At 46.7% G+C, this 13,014-nt stretch overlaps 1 protein-coding gene across 5 annotated transcripts in view; it reads left to right on the forward strand.

Moving 5' to 3' along the window:
* Nucleotides 1–2,620: 2,620 nt before the first annotated feature.
* TENM4 (teneurin transmembrane protein 4) overlaps nucleotides 2,621–13,014 on the forward strand; it is a 632,564-nt gene continuing 622,170 nt past the window's right edge. For 4 of the 5 annotated variants that reach the window (XM_088668426.1, XM_088668427.1, XM_088668428.1 and 1 more), the window contains exon 1: nucleotides 2,726–3,022. The gene's annotated coding sequence lies outside the window, so the exon portion shown is untranslated. Of the gene's footprint in view, nucleotides 3,023–13,014 lie in introns of all 5 variants that reach the window. The other variant, XM_088668429.1, reaches the window with a different exon arrangement.

A 13,014-nucleotide genomic window follows, 5' to 3' on the forward strand; every position in this document is an offset into this window, starting at 1 on the left:
GACTCCCCAGGGTGGGGGAGGACTGTCTTGTAGACCTGCAGATTGTCCAAGATTGTCAGCTTGCAGTGCAAGCGGCAGGACACTGGGTCCCAGACCACGACATGGCTGGCAGTCTTCGAAACCACTCACATAGCCGGAAATATCTGTTTGATAAAATAATTAGATTTGGACAATAAGCAGACATAGTCTGGACTAAAGAAGACTGAGAAAAAACCTGCAGAATTGCACAGTCCCTGGTGTTCAAGCTTGGACTTCAAAGAGATTCTCATCATGGTGTTTGGATCACGGAGGTGATCGGTACATTCTTTTTCTTCTTCTCAATACCTACAATTATTTTTCTACAACAAGCCGCATTAAGAAACCTGATTTTTTTTTTTAAAAAAAAAGTACAGATGGACTCCTATTTATAATTGAGTACTCAATTGAGCAGCTTTACTTAGACTTGAAAGACTTGATAAAGATAAAAGAAGAAACAAGATGGTGCTTGTTAATATGACGCAGCACAGAAAAATAAGAGTTCCTCCCTTTTTTGGAGGGAAGTGGGAGATGCTTGCTGGCTGACTTTGTAGTGACTTGAGACAATAATTTGGGATAACATACAGTGCATCTGTATGGTCACAAATGATGTGAGTTGTAGTCCAACACCTTCTGGGCGGCACCATGTTGATTACTATAATCTATAATGTTTAATAGATTACTGTGTTTTATTTTTCTGTTGGAAGCCGCCCAGAGTGGCTGGGGAAACCCAGCCAGATGGGCGGGGTATAAATAATAAATTATTATTATTATTATTATTATTATTATTACCCCTGAGTTAACCGATTCGAAACTTTCTCAGTGGACTAAAAAGGCACATGCACCGATTAATCAGGTGCGTGGGTGTTTTAAGAAAGTTAATTATTTTTAATATAGATGCTCATTAGAAACAGCAGATGGCGGATGGTGAAGGGACATAGCTCATTGGCTCAGCAGATGCTCTGTATAATTCAGCTTGGACACTGAAATCCAGCTCCGAGGGCCTTCTGCCGGTTCCCTCCCTGTGAGAAGTGAAGGGAATCAGGCAGAGGGCCTTCTCGGTGGTGGCGCCCGCCCTGTGGAACGCCCTCCCATCAGACATCAGGGAAATAGACAACTACCTGACTTTTAGAAGACATCTGAACACAGCCCTGTATAGGGAAGCTTTTTAAGCTTTAATGTTTTATTATGTTTTTATATGTGTTAGAAATAACCTAGAGTGGCTGGGGCAACGCAGACTGATGGGCAGGGTACAAAGAAATTGTTGTTGTTAGCATGCAAAAGATACCAGGTTCATCAATTCCCAGTGCCTCCAGGGAGGGCTTCAAGCCGGGACACAAATCCAGCCCTGCAGGTATAAAACAAGGCCTCCTTGTCATGATTCAGTGGTTTATTATTATTATTTATTAAATTTGTATACCACCCTTCATCCGTAGATCTCAGGGCATTTCGCAATCAGGCGCTGCTGGATTTAGGGTGGTTCCCACAACACTTTGCCAAGCCAAGCAGGTGCAAGTCGCAACTCAGAAAGCAGTATTCCATACTCAGTATCAAGCGCACTAAAAGGAATTATTTTGAAATAAATATTCAGGCCACCATATTACCAAAGTCTGTTCCCGATCCAGGGGTACACGTGTGCTGGAGAGGCCACATGGCCACATGTGCACCATGCCATTAAGGATGCTTATACTCCTTTAACAGCCATCTCTTCCCCCCCCCCCCAAAATCCAGGGAAACGTAGTTTGCTGCTGGGAATTGCCACCCTGCGGAGAGTGAACTACAGTTCCAAGGACCCCTTGTGACCTTGTGTCAAAAGTGGTACAAGCATGCGTCCAGTGTACTGTGTGGATGTGACCCACGTGTTACGTGTTTGCGTGCACATTGGGCGCCCTCTGTTCCTGGTGGTCGTCACGTCTACAGCGAGACAGGAGGAGAGAGCGATAGGGGGAGGATTTTAAAAGGCACCTTGCAGGATCCCCACATTGTTCCCAAAAAGAGATGGGTGTAGGAACGATCTGAGACATAAGAAGCAACGCCTAGTGGCCGAGGTCCCTTCATCAACCCCTAATAAAATGTTTGAGATGCCTTCCCTCCCTCCCCAACCAAAGTTGATGGGCATTGCCATTCAAATTGTGTGTATGTGTGTGTGTGTGTGTTGTGATCAGATATGTGGGACAGGGCTTACCTGCGGCCCCCAATGTTTGAGGCACCCCTGATCCCAGATCTATGTCTCCGCCCCCCCCCCCCAACGAAAGCCTCATCCAACGCAGGAGGAAGCATTCGTGGGGGAGAAAATAAGAGGCCGGCGCCGGGTGCGCTCGGGCGATGGGAAAGGGGGCAGGCTCACCTGAGCCGAGCTGGCTGCTCCCCTCGCCCGCCCGGCGCCCCTCCCCGGCGCGCGAATGGTGCAGACCAGCTTGCAAGCGTCCGGGTGGCTCTCCCGTTCGCAGGCAAGCGGAGGATTGGCTCGTGTGCGCTCCCATTCATGCAACCTGCCTGGCTGAGTGCGCCGCGCTCGCTTCGCCCCTCCTGCGCCTGCCTGCCTGCCTGCCTGCGTGTGTGTGTGTCTCTGTGTGTATAAGAGAGCCAGAAGGCGAGAGAAGGAAGAGAGAGAGAGAAGCAGAAGAGGAGGAGGAGGAGGAGGGGAAAGGCACGCGAGGCGTTTTTTGGTGGGATTGCAGCTTGCTGGGAAGCCTGGACATTGAAAAGCAAAGAGAGAGAAGAAGAGAGATGTGCGCGTACTGATCATCATCATTTTCACATCGCTTGGCGGAGAGAGAAATCTGCTGTTGAGAACGGGGAACGGGTGCTTCCTTTTGATTTGGGGATTTGGCGTTTTTCATGGGTTGGTCTCTGCATGGCTGATCCCGCCTGGTTTTTAGGATGAGCCGCGGCCGTTTCCGGGCTTGATTTAGCGCGATCCGCACAGCACCCTCCCGGTTTGGGATCCAGCTGCTGGGCAGATCGGAACGCGCAGGCGGAGCGGACGGCGAGCCCTGCAGAAATGGTAAGCGCCAAAAGGGCTTTTTTATGGTGATGATCTTCCTCCTCCTCCTCCTCCTCCTCGAAGGTCCCCTCCCTGCTGCCTCCCCACCCCCACCCCGTTACCTCCCTGGCGCTGTCCTCTTTTTCTCCCCACCCCCACCCGAGTCAGGATTTAGAGAGATCTGCCCGGATCTCTCGCGATCGCCAGCTCCCTTTCCCACCCTTTGGGCCCGGTTCGTTTCGTGCTGCAATACAGTTGGAAGAAAATCCATCTCTTCCATATGCCCATTTATAAATATGGATGTCTGGGCATTTTTTTACTCGCATAGGCGAGGGAAAGGCGATTTACCCCATAAGCAAAGACACCCCTCCCAGCCTTTTTTTTTTGGCAACGGCTTGGTTCTCTGCTTTTCAACCCCTATTATTATTATTATTATTATTATTATTATTATTATTATTATTATTATTATTATTATTTAAGAGATTGCAGACACGAATCCGTGCAGCTTCCTCGGGTTTAATAGCATTGCCCGAGGGGCGGCGGATCCCTCGCCGTGTAAACTAGGGACAGACATTCTCTGTGCTGGAAAGCCTGCGTGACCCCCTTTCTCTTTCCAGTCATTCTTTGGAGGGGGGCAGAGAGAGAGAGAGAGAGAGATCCTGCCCTCAGTTCTACTGCTAGAGATGTGGGAGGAGGAGATTTAGGGAGAGAGGGAGGAGGAGTTTTTGCCCAATAGATCAATAAGTTATTTCAGAACCACAGGCTGAGAATTAGAAATGGGGTGGGGGTCACCTGCTATTCCTTCCTCCTCCCCCCAAAATCTTCCTATCCTGAGCTTCTCCTTCCTCACCTTGACTTCCCCACCTCCTTCCTTTGGTCTTCTGTGGGTCTGTTTACATCTGCATCTTTGAAGGGCTATGCATACTTTTAGCAGGGTGCAAGTCCCATTGAACTCAGTGGGACTTATTTCCAAGGAAAATCCATGCCTGCTTAAAAGAGAGGGAGGGTCATTGCTGCTGTTTTAAAGACTGGGGAGAAGTTTTCAGAGTTCCAGCTCCAAGGGAAGGAAGAAAATCTGCCCTCCTGCTAATTATATTTCTAAACTCTTTCCCTCCTGTTCTTTGCAGCCAAGTTGGCACTGGGGGACCCTACACCCCTCCAATCCCCTTGAACTCAGTGAGATTTGCTTCTGAGCAAACATGTATAGGATTGTACTTCTGAAGGTGTTGATGTGTCTGTTTCAGGGAGCGATGTTGCTAGGCGCACGTTGAAATTTGGAATATATAGAGAGAGGAATGCATAGGTAGACAACATGTCCTGCATTGCCTCTTTTAGTATTGCGTCCATGCACACTCGCATGTGCATATATTTGGCAGGGGGAGTGGGACTACCTCCGGGTTTAGATACCTTCGATTTCAGAATGTAGAAAGTGTCTGTTTTTGAACTGGTGTGGCACTGAAGAAAAGAATGTGCTGAAAGAATTGCTTCCAGAACAACGTACCTGTGATACGTTGCAACCATTGTGTTGTGCTGTCAACCATACTGAGAAAGAGTTTGCTTTTTTGAGACGGGGGTTCAGCATTCCTTGGTATGTCTTTTCCTTCTGTATCTGCAAAGGAGGTTTGCTCAGGTGGCTGAGACTTTATAGAAATATATAGTCCTGGACTTCTAGAATAGCTGGTTTGTTTGTTTGTTTGTTTTAAAAAAGATGTATTTTAAGGAACAAACAGATCAACAACTGTTAATTTGAATGTGTCCCTTTTTTAATGCACACACAAACTTTAATGATCTTGTGATACCAGCTGGCTTTGGGCCATCTGATGAGTTAGGTCTTGGTTGCACAATCCTTCCTCTTTGACTAGACGCCGTCACACGGCAAGAGCAAGGGAGGTCTAACTCGTCTCCATCTCCATACTGATCTGCTTGGTTGGCCCATTAATGCAGCTCACTTTTGGGAGGTTCAGAATGCTGTGAGGATGGCAGAGAAGGATAGCCCCTTGGTTGCTGTTTTTTATATAAAAAATGTCCTCCACCTGAGGCACATTTTCACGCACCATGTGCTCTTGCCATGTTAGGTGCAACCACAAATGAAAGCTTGGATGTGTGCTTGATACAGACTCTCACCGTGTCTTCCTTTGGACCTGGGAAGCATTCTGAACCAAGGGCAAATAAATAAAATAAAATAAAATAAAAAATGCACCCAAGAGAGAATACATTAGTTCCCATGGTAGCCTGACTGTTTAGTTATGGACTCAAGTAATTTGTCTCCGTTTAATTTATTTCATTGGCCTTTCCAGGGCCAGAGACACCTTTTCCCTTCCTGTGCTTTCCCCTCGTTTCACAGCCTGTATCTACTTTTTGCAGGCTTTGATGAAAGAGCCAGCATGCTCTAGGTAGTAATTTCTTCCTCTCTGCATGCTAGGCAGAACTTACAGGGGGAGGCTACCCATTCCTGAAAACCTTTCGTTGTGGCAGAGATTGAAGATTGGAATCCATGAGGCTGGATAGATTATTCTTTTAGAATTCTCTCTCTCTCTCTCTCTCTCTCTCTCACACACACACACAAACAGTGAGAGAGAGAGAGAGAGAGAGAGAGAGAGAGAATCTATACCTATGATAAAGAGAGCCCACTCTCGCCTTCTTCCCCGGTCAGGCTGCTAGAGCCAAGGCTCTTGCCGCAAGCCTGTCGGATAATTTCTCCCTGGCTCAGACGGCTTGGGGCCATTAGGCTTCCCTGCTGCCACAGTCCCCCTTTGAGGGAAAGGCTGTTTGGGCAGGAAAACCCCACGCTTGGGTTTCTTTTCAGCAGCTATGTGTGTTGAAAGTGGGCTGAGGTTCTTGGGCATTTGCTGAAGAAGGCTTTCTCCAGTCACCTACACAGAGGCATGCTCAACGCTTGGGTGTGTGCCGCTTCCACGAGAGAGAGAGAGATTGGTGCACTGCCACATGTCTCGGTGTGCATGAACGCACTGTAGTTGTGTGTGTGTGTGTTTCTGTTTGCAACCTGTTTCCCTTGAAAACTAGCTGTAACAGGAGAACCACTCAGTCAAGGAATTATACTGGGAGTCTCTTACAACTGCCAAACCACCTTTCTGCATTTCACCCCCCTCTCTCTCTTTTTTGCAACCACCATCACACACACCCCAATATATTTGGGGGTGGGGGGTGGGATGTCTCTGTAGGGGAAGAGGTTGAGGAAATGTGCAATCCCAGAGTCCGTAGGAGCCAATGAAGACTGTGTCAGATTTACTGGAAGAGGCAGAAATGTTCTCTGTGTGTATGTATGTCATTGAGTAGTAAAAAAAAATGGAAAGAGAGCTGGGATTACTTGTCTGGTTTCTGGGATTACTGAGGTTAAGTGTGTGTGTTTCAGAGAAATAGCACTTGAATATTCTGCTATATTGCTAGCACATGCTATGCTTCGCATTTATTTTTTAGGGAACCGACATTTGAGGCACTAGCTAGGAGTGAGCAAACCTGTCAGTTTCGAGAGCCCTCTTGAAAATCTACCGGCGGTTTGGGGTTGAATTTTTCCTAATGCACATGTTTTGCATGTTGCTTTTGCCCAATGCACACTTTTTTTGGGTGTGTGTGTGTGTGTGTAAACAATTTCTCCTGACAAGATACATTTCTGTCTGCTGTTTTCCCTAAGAAGTGCATGACTGCTTATTCCTGCATATGTGCCTTTGTACACATTGCTTGGCTGACACTGCAAAATTCAGAAAAGTGCAGATTCAGAGAAGAGGGGCTGTGCTTTGGCTCTCAGAAACCCCAAACCGCCTTTTCAGAAAGGGCATATCAGGTACGTCCAGCTTTGAATGCAAATCGAATTGAATTCCTTCGCCCACCCTAGGGGGACAGCCATTCTTTCTTTGTGCCGTTCCAAGAGACTAATTGGGACCTGAGATTTCTTTATGTTCCCCGCTCCCCTGGCATGTATAACAAGAGAAGCCCATCTCCTTCCCCCAGCACCCGCAGCAGTATTTCAATTAAAATACTTGTGCTCTTTTAAATTATGTGATCCCCCCCGTTTACATGCATTCAGCAACCCAGGAGTGCAACAGGGCACTGAACTCTGGTCCCACTTCTAAAAGGAGGAAGATGCTTAAATAACGAAAGGTCGCCTCCTCTCTCCCTCTCTCCTTTTATTGTTATTTTTTTTCTATCCCAGGGAAAGTCACATCCAGTTTTGTTCACTTTTCTGCTCCAGTGGTTCGTTTTCTGACAGAATCACGTCCTAACCATAGAGCAGAGCTAAGATCTTATGTAACTTGATGTCTCCAGATCTAACGTTGCAAGCGGCACAGTAAGGAAAAACTAAAGGTAGGGAGTGTTTGGTGAGATGAACGGTGAATGACACGAGTGGCTTTCTATTAGGGATTTAAGATCAATGTTGCTTTAAGTCCTTAATCCCAAAATGCTTGGATAGCATTGGCATCAGTCAGATGAGATGGAGCCTTCAGTCTTTGTCTTGTTGAAAACCACAGGCTTCTTACTCCTCAGCAGCATTGTCAAATCAGGGGATCCTGTTGCCCAGTACCTCCAGGCTTTGAACCAGGATGGAACAAGATAGGACAGGTGTGGCTCACCTGCTGCCCTCCAGATGTTGTTGGCAGAGTTCGAAATTAGCCAGGCGCCAGGCGCATTTTGCACCTGGCTTTCGACCACTTGCAACCAAGTGGAGATGCCTAGGCACCAGGAAGGGGCCTGGCATTTCCACCATCTGGGGATCGTTGGATCCGGACTGTTTTCACACACTCATACCCTATCCTGCAGAATTCTATCTGTTATATTTTACCTGCACAATTGGAATGCATTTCAGGAACCAAAATGCTTTTTCTGTGCAGCCTGAGCAGAAGCAGTCAGCCGTAAGAAAAAGAGGTCAGAATAAGCCAATGTAGATGTGGACTGTCCTTGGATCAAGTGACTTTTCTTCTCAAAGCTCTTAACCCAGCTCAAGGTTGTCATCTGAACTAGCCAGATGTTTAACTGAGAATCAATCACAGTCAGTCCATCCTTTGAAAAATAAGACTTGAGAGCTGTCTAATTGGCAATTAGACATTCAGTTTTGATGACTGCAACCTTGGTTTAAGGGCCCATTTGGTGCCTGGCTTAGATATTTGAGTTTCTAACACTGGTTGTTGCACTGCATATCCCATCATCCCCAGCCAATGTGACCACGGCCAAGGATAATGGGAACTGTAGTCCAGCTATACCTGGAAGACCACAAAGCTGCAACCAGCCAGGATAGACAATACTGGGCTTGATGAACCAGTATTTTGGTGGAATGTCACCTTAGCTTGCATTAACAAGGGGCATAGGGACTTAATCCCAAGAAGGAGTACTTCCACTCTATTTTGCAATGGCAAGTACAAGAAACTCCAGGAGTTATTAACAGTCGCAACACAGCTCTCTGGGAGAAGCTGTTTCGGGCTAGTGGTGGGCAGAGATCTGCTGGGAGATCTGGGGATGAACTTTAGTTGGTCATCGAGGTTTGCCGTCTCCCATTTGTTTTACAATAGCAACCACAATGACCCGCCCTCTGCCTCAATTATACTGTACTGCTGAGATGGAATTAAACTTTGGGGGGAAACCAGGAGTGGATTTTTTGTGTAACAGAACTGTGGACTCGGTCCTGCTTCTGAAAATAGATTCCTGGATGGAGCATGTGTTCAGAGGCACCCTATTCCTTGTTGTTCTTGTTGTTGTTGTTGTTGTTGTTGTTGTTGTTGTTGTTTAGTCCTTTAGTCGTGTCCGACTCTTCGTGACACCATGGACAAGAGCACGCCAGGCACTCCTGTCTTCCACTGCCTCCCACAGTTTGGTCAAACTCATGTTCGTAGCTTCGAGAACACTGTCCAACCATCTTGTCCTCTGTCGTCCCCTTCTCCTAGTGCCCTCCATCTTTCCCAACATCAGGGTCTTTTCCAAGGATTCTTCTCTTCTCATGAGGTGGCCAAAGTATTGGAGCCTCAGCTTCACGATCTGTCCTTCCAGTGAGCATTCAGGGCTGATTTCCTTAAGAATAGGATATCCTATCCTATCCTACCCTATTCCTTAATTCTATGTTATCCCCATCCCCTGACCTTCTGACCACTACTTTGCAACCAAACAGTGTTGGTTTGAGTAAAAGATGCAGCAGATCCTACAAGCTTGAAGTCTGCCCATCTGTGACCTAAGCAACAGCGCCAAGCTCACTTCCGCTGATGATGCTGAAGACTTTGCATTTTTGCAGCAGAACACACAATTTGTGCGTTTTAACCATGCATGGTTAGTTGTTTATGCCTCCCCACTGTGAGGAGCAGGTGATCCCACCCGTAGCCTAGTGTGGGAAAGAACAAGTCTCAAATTAGAGAAGCAGAATGCTGTTTTGCAGGAGGCAAGGAAAGGTAAACAACAGTGGAGGAAAACACAAAAAAGCCTTGCTGGATCAGGCCAAGGGCCTGCCTAGTTAAGCATCTCGTTCCTGGCAATTCTTCTGAGAAATCTACTGCATGCACTAAGCATCTAGTGTTCAAAGGTAGATTGCCGCTGGACATGGACGGTCCATTGAGTCAGTGGGGTGGGGAAAGCATCTCCCATATCCCCGATAATTAGGGGTCATTGACATCCTAATGGCCCCTTACTCCAAAATCTCTTCTATCTCAACTCAGGAGGGGAAGAAACCCAGCCCCCTAACACCACCCGCCTAACAGGTAGGGCTGGAACCGTTGTATATCAGTGCCTGCTCCTCCCAACCTGGCCAGGTGCTGCATGGTCAATAGCATTTGTTTGTTTATTACATTTCACAGAATCATAGAGTTGTAGAGTCTGAAGAAACGCAAAGGATCATCTCGTCCAACTCCCTGCAATGCAGGGATCCTGCCCACAGCCATCCCTGGGTGGGCTTGAACCACCAACCTTTTGGTTAACAGTTGGATGCACTGACCTTTCTACCCAGGAGCTCAAGGTGGGGGGTATATGGTTCTCTATCCCCATCCCCTGCCATTTTCCCCTCACAACAACCCTGTGAGGTAGGTTAGGCTGAGAGACCATGACCGAGCTTGGACTACTGCAATGCACTCTACGCGGGGCTACCTTTGAAGGTGACCCAGAAACTGCAATTAATCCAGAATGCGGCAGCTAGACTGGTGACTGGGAGCGGCCGCCGAGACCACAGAACACCAGCCTTGAAAGATCTACATTGGCTCCCAAGTACGTTTCCGAGCACAATTCAAAGTGTTGGTGCTGACCTTGAAAGCCCTAAACAGCCTCGGTCCTATATACCTGAAGGAGCGTCTCCACGCCCATCGTTCTGCCCGGACACTGAGATCCAGCGCCGAGGGCCTTCTGGCGGTTCCCTCACTCCGAGAAGCAAAGCTACAGGGAACCAGGCAGAGGGCCTTCTCGGTAGTTGCGCCCGCCCTGTGGAACGCCCTTCCATCGGAGGTCAAGGAGATAAACAACTACCTGACATTTAGAAAACAACTAAAGGCAGCCCTGTTTAGGAAAGTTTTTAATCTGTGATATTTTAATGTATTTTGATATTCGTTGGAAGCCACCCAGAGTGGCGGGGGAAACCCAGCCAGATGGGCGGGGTATAAATAAATAAATAAATAAATAAATAAAAATTCAGTGAGCATCATGGCTTACTGAGGATTTGAACCCCGGTCTCCTGGGCCTTACCAGTCCAACAGTCTCACCATGCTGGCTCCCTGGTATCAAATGCCAGCTGAGAGGTTCAAGAAATTCAACAGGGCCACACACCCAGACCCTCCAAGTGCCCCTGTTTTCCAGGGACGGTCTCGGATTTACAGAAGCTGTCCCGGTTTCTGATTTGATCCCGGAAGGTCCCGCTTTTCCTTAGGACGCCCATATTTTCATCAGATAAATGTTGGAGGGTATGGATGGGGTGCCCTGTTTTCATTGGAGAAATATTGGACGTCATTCGCCCAGCACATCCAAGGCAGCTTATCGCATCACCTGGTCTGAGAATGGACTGATATTGCCCTTTAGATCTTGATCACCCGTGCGGGGTGTATGTGTGTGAAAAAGTGATTAGATTCTTGCACTCAGCATGCATAGTTTAAGCAGTATGCAAAGCATTTCACGCACTTGCCTTGAAATGTGTGATATCTAAAATGGAGAAGCAGGGATTGAAATTGCCTTTTGCTGATTAAATCTCCGTGTGATGGAAATGTTCAAATCAACATCGGCTCAGATTTAATGCCTGATTGCTACCTGCTGCACACTTTGGGCCTATCCGTCCCGGCTAGCCTATTGTTGCTAAAAAGCTACAATATTTTGTTGCTGACAGATTGGCGTATCTGGGCACTTTGACAGAACCGCACACACCGCTTCCCAGTGAATTGGGTATTCATGGATCTTTGACCAATATGTTTTCAGAGGGAACCAGATTCTAATGAAAGGCTTCTAAATATATATATACACGTGCAATTTCACCATGACAAAGACCTGGGTGGTGCTGAGAAGGTAAGACGGGGGGTGGGTGGGCAGGGGGGAGAGAGAAACAGAAAGAAATTTGATCTTTGCATAAGGGGCGGGGGCTAGCTGATTTGTTTCCATGGTATTTCTAAAGAAGATACTGTATTCTCCTGAGTAACATTCTAAAGTTACTGTGCTAATAGGCAAAACCATTTTCCTCGAAATATTTGGACAAGGGGGGCAAATCCCAGACCCTCCAAGAGTCCCTGTTTTCCAAGGACAGTCCCAGATTTACAGAAGCCACCCCAGTTTCTGATTTGACCCCAGAATGTCCCATTTTCCTTTAGGCTGTCCTTATTTTCATTGGATAAATGTTGGAGGGTATGGCGTTATGTGACTCCCGAGCCAAGGGGATAAGTAACTATACAACCTTTAGAAGACATCTGAAGGCAGTCCTGTATAGGGAAGTTTTTAAAATGTTTAATGTTTGATTATGTTTTTATATATGTTGGAAGCCGCCTAGAATGACTGGGGCAACCCAGCCTGATGGGTGCGGTATAAATAATAAAAAAATATGAATATTATTATTGAATAGGATGTCCCAATTTTAAGTGGAGAAATGTTGGAGGGCATGAGATCCTCTTGTATTGCCATTTTCAATACAGGTAGGTAGCTGTGTTGGTCTGACGCAGACAAAAGAATAATAAAAATAATAAGGAATTTCAGTAGCACCTTAGAGATCAACTAAGTTTGTTCTGGGTATAAGCTTTCATGTGCATGCACATGATATTGGAAGAAGTGTGCATGCACACAAAAAGCTCATACCCAGAACAAACTTAGTTGGTCTCTAAGGTGCTATAGGACACATGTTTTCAATACAGTTGTACCTTGGTTTTCAAACAGCTTAGTTCTTTAATGTTTTGGCTCTCGAACGATCGAAAACTGGAAGTGACCGTTCCGGTTTGTGAACTATTTTTGGAAGCCGAACAACGGGGCTTCTGTGACTTCCGATTGGCTGCAGGAGCTTCCTGCAGCCAATCTGAAGCTGCGCTTTGGTTTCTGAACATTTTTGAAGTCAAATGGACTTCTAGAATGGATTCCATTCGACTTCCAAGGTACGACTGTACTTTGAAAACACGGGGGATCTGTGGTCTTCTAGATCTTGCTGGACTCCAACTCCCATCATCCCCGACCACAGGCCATGCTGGCAGGGGCTGATGGGAATTGGAGTCCAACAACATCTGGAGGTCCCCTCAGCATAAGGTGGTGTCTTATCCTTCTCTATCCATGGAAGACCCACCAGTTGAGCACTTATTGAGTACTATAGTTCGTGACTATTTCTGGTGTTTCTGAGTAAATTGCAGGGACCATCTTGGGAGGGTGGAATAATCACGACCTCAATTTGATCAGGGGCAATTTGGCTGAATATTCCTACAATACTTTTCTTAAAGATATGTATCATAAGGCTAGCGTGTCTGTTGGTTTGCGATTACAGAGTTCTAACGGCATTTGTGGAGATCTTATCGTAAGCACAATTACATTTGTCGTTCAGTTCTTTTAAGCCAGAAAATACAGATTTGCCTCCTAGG

This window comes from Zootoca vivipara, chromosome 4, assembly GCF_965207765.1.
Source record: "Zootoca vivipara chromosome 4, rZooViv2.hap1.1, whole genome shotgun sequence".
NCBI classification, from domain to species: Eukaryota; Metazoa; Chordata; class Lepidosauria; order Squamata; family Lacertidae; genus Zootoca; species Zootoca vivipara.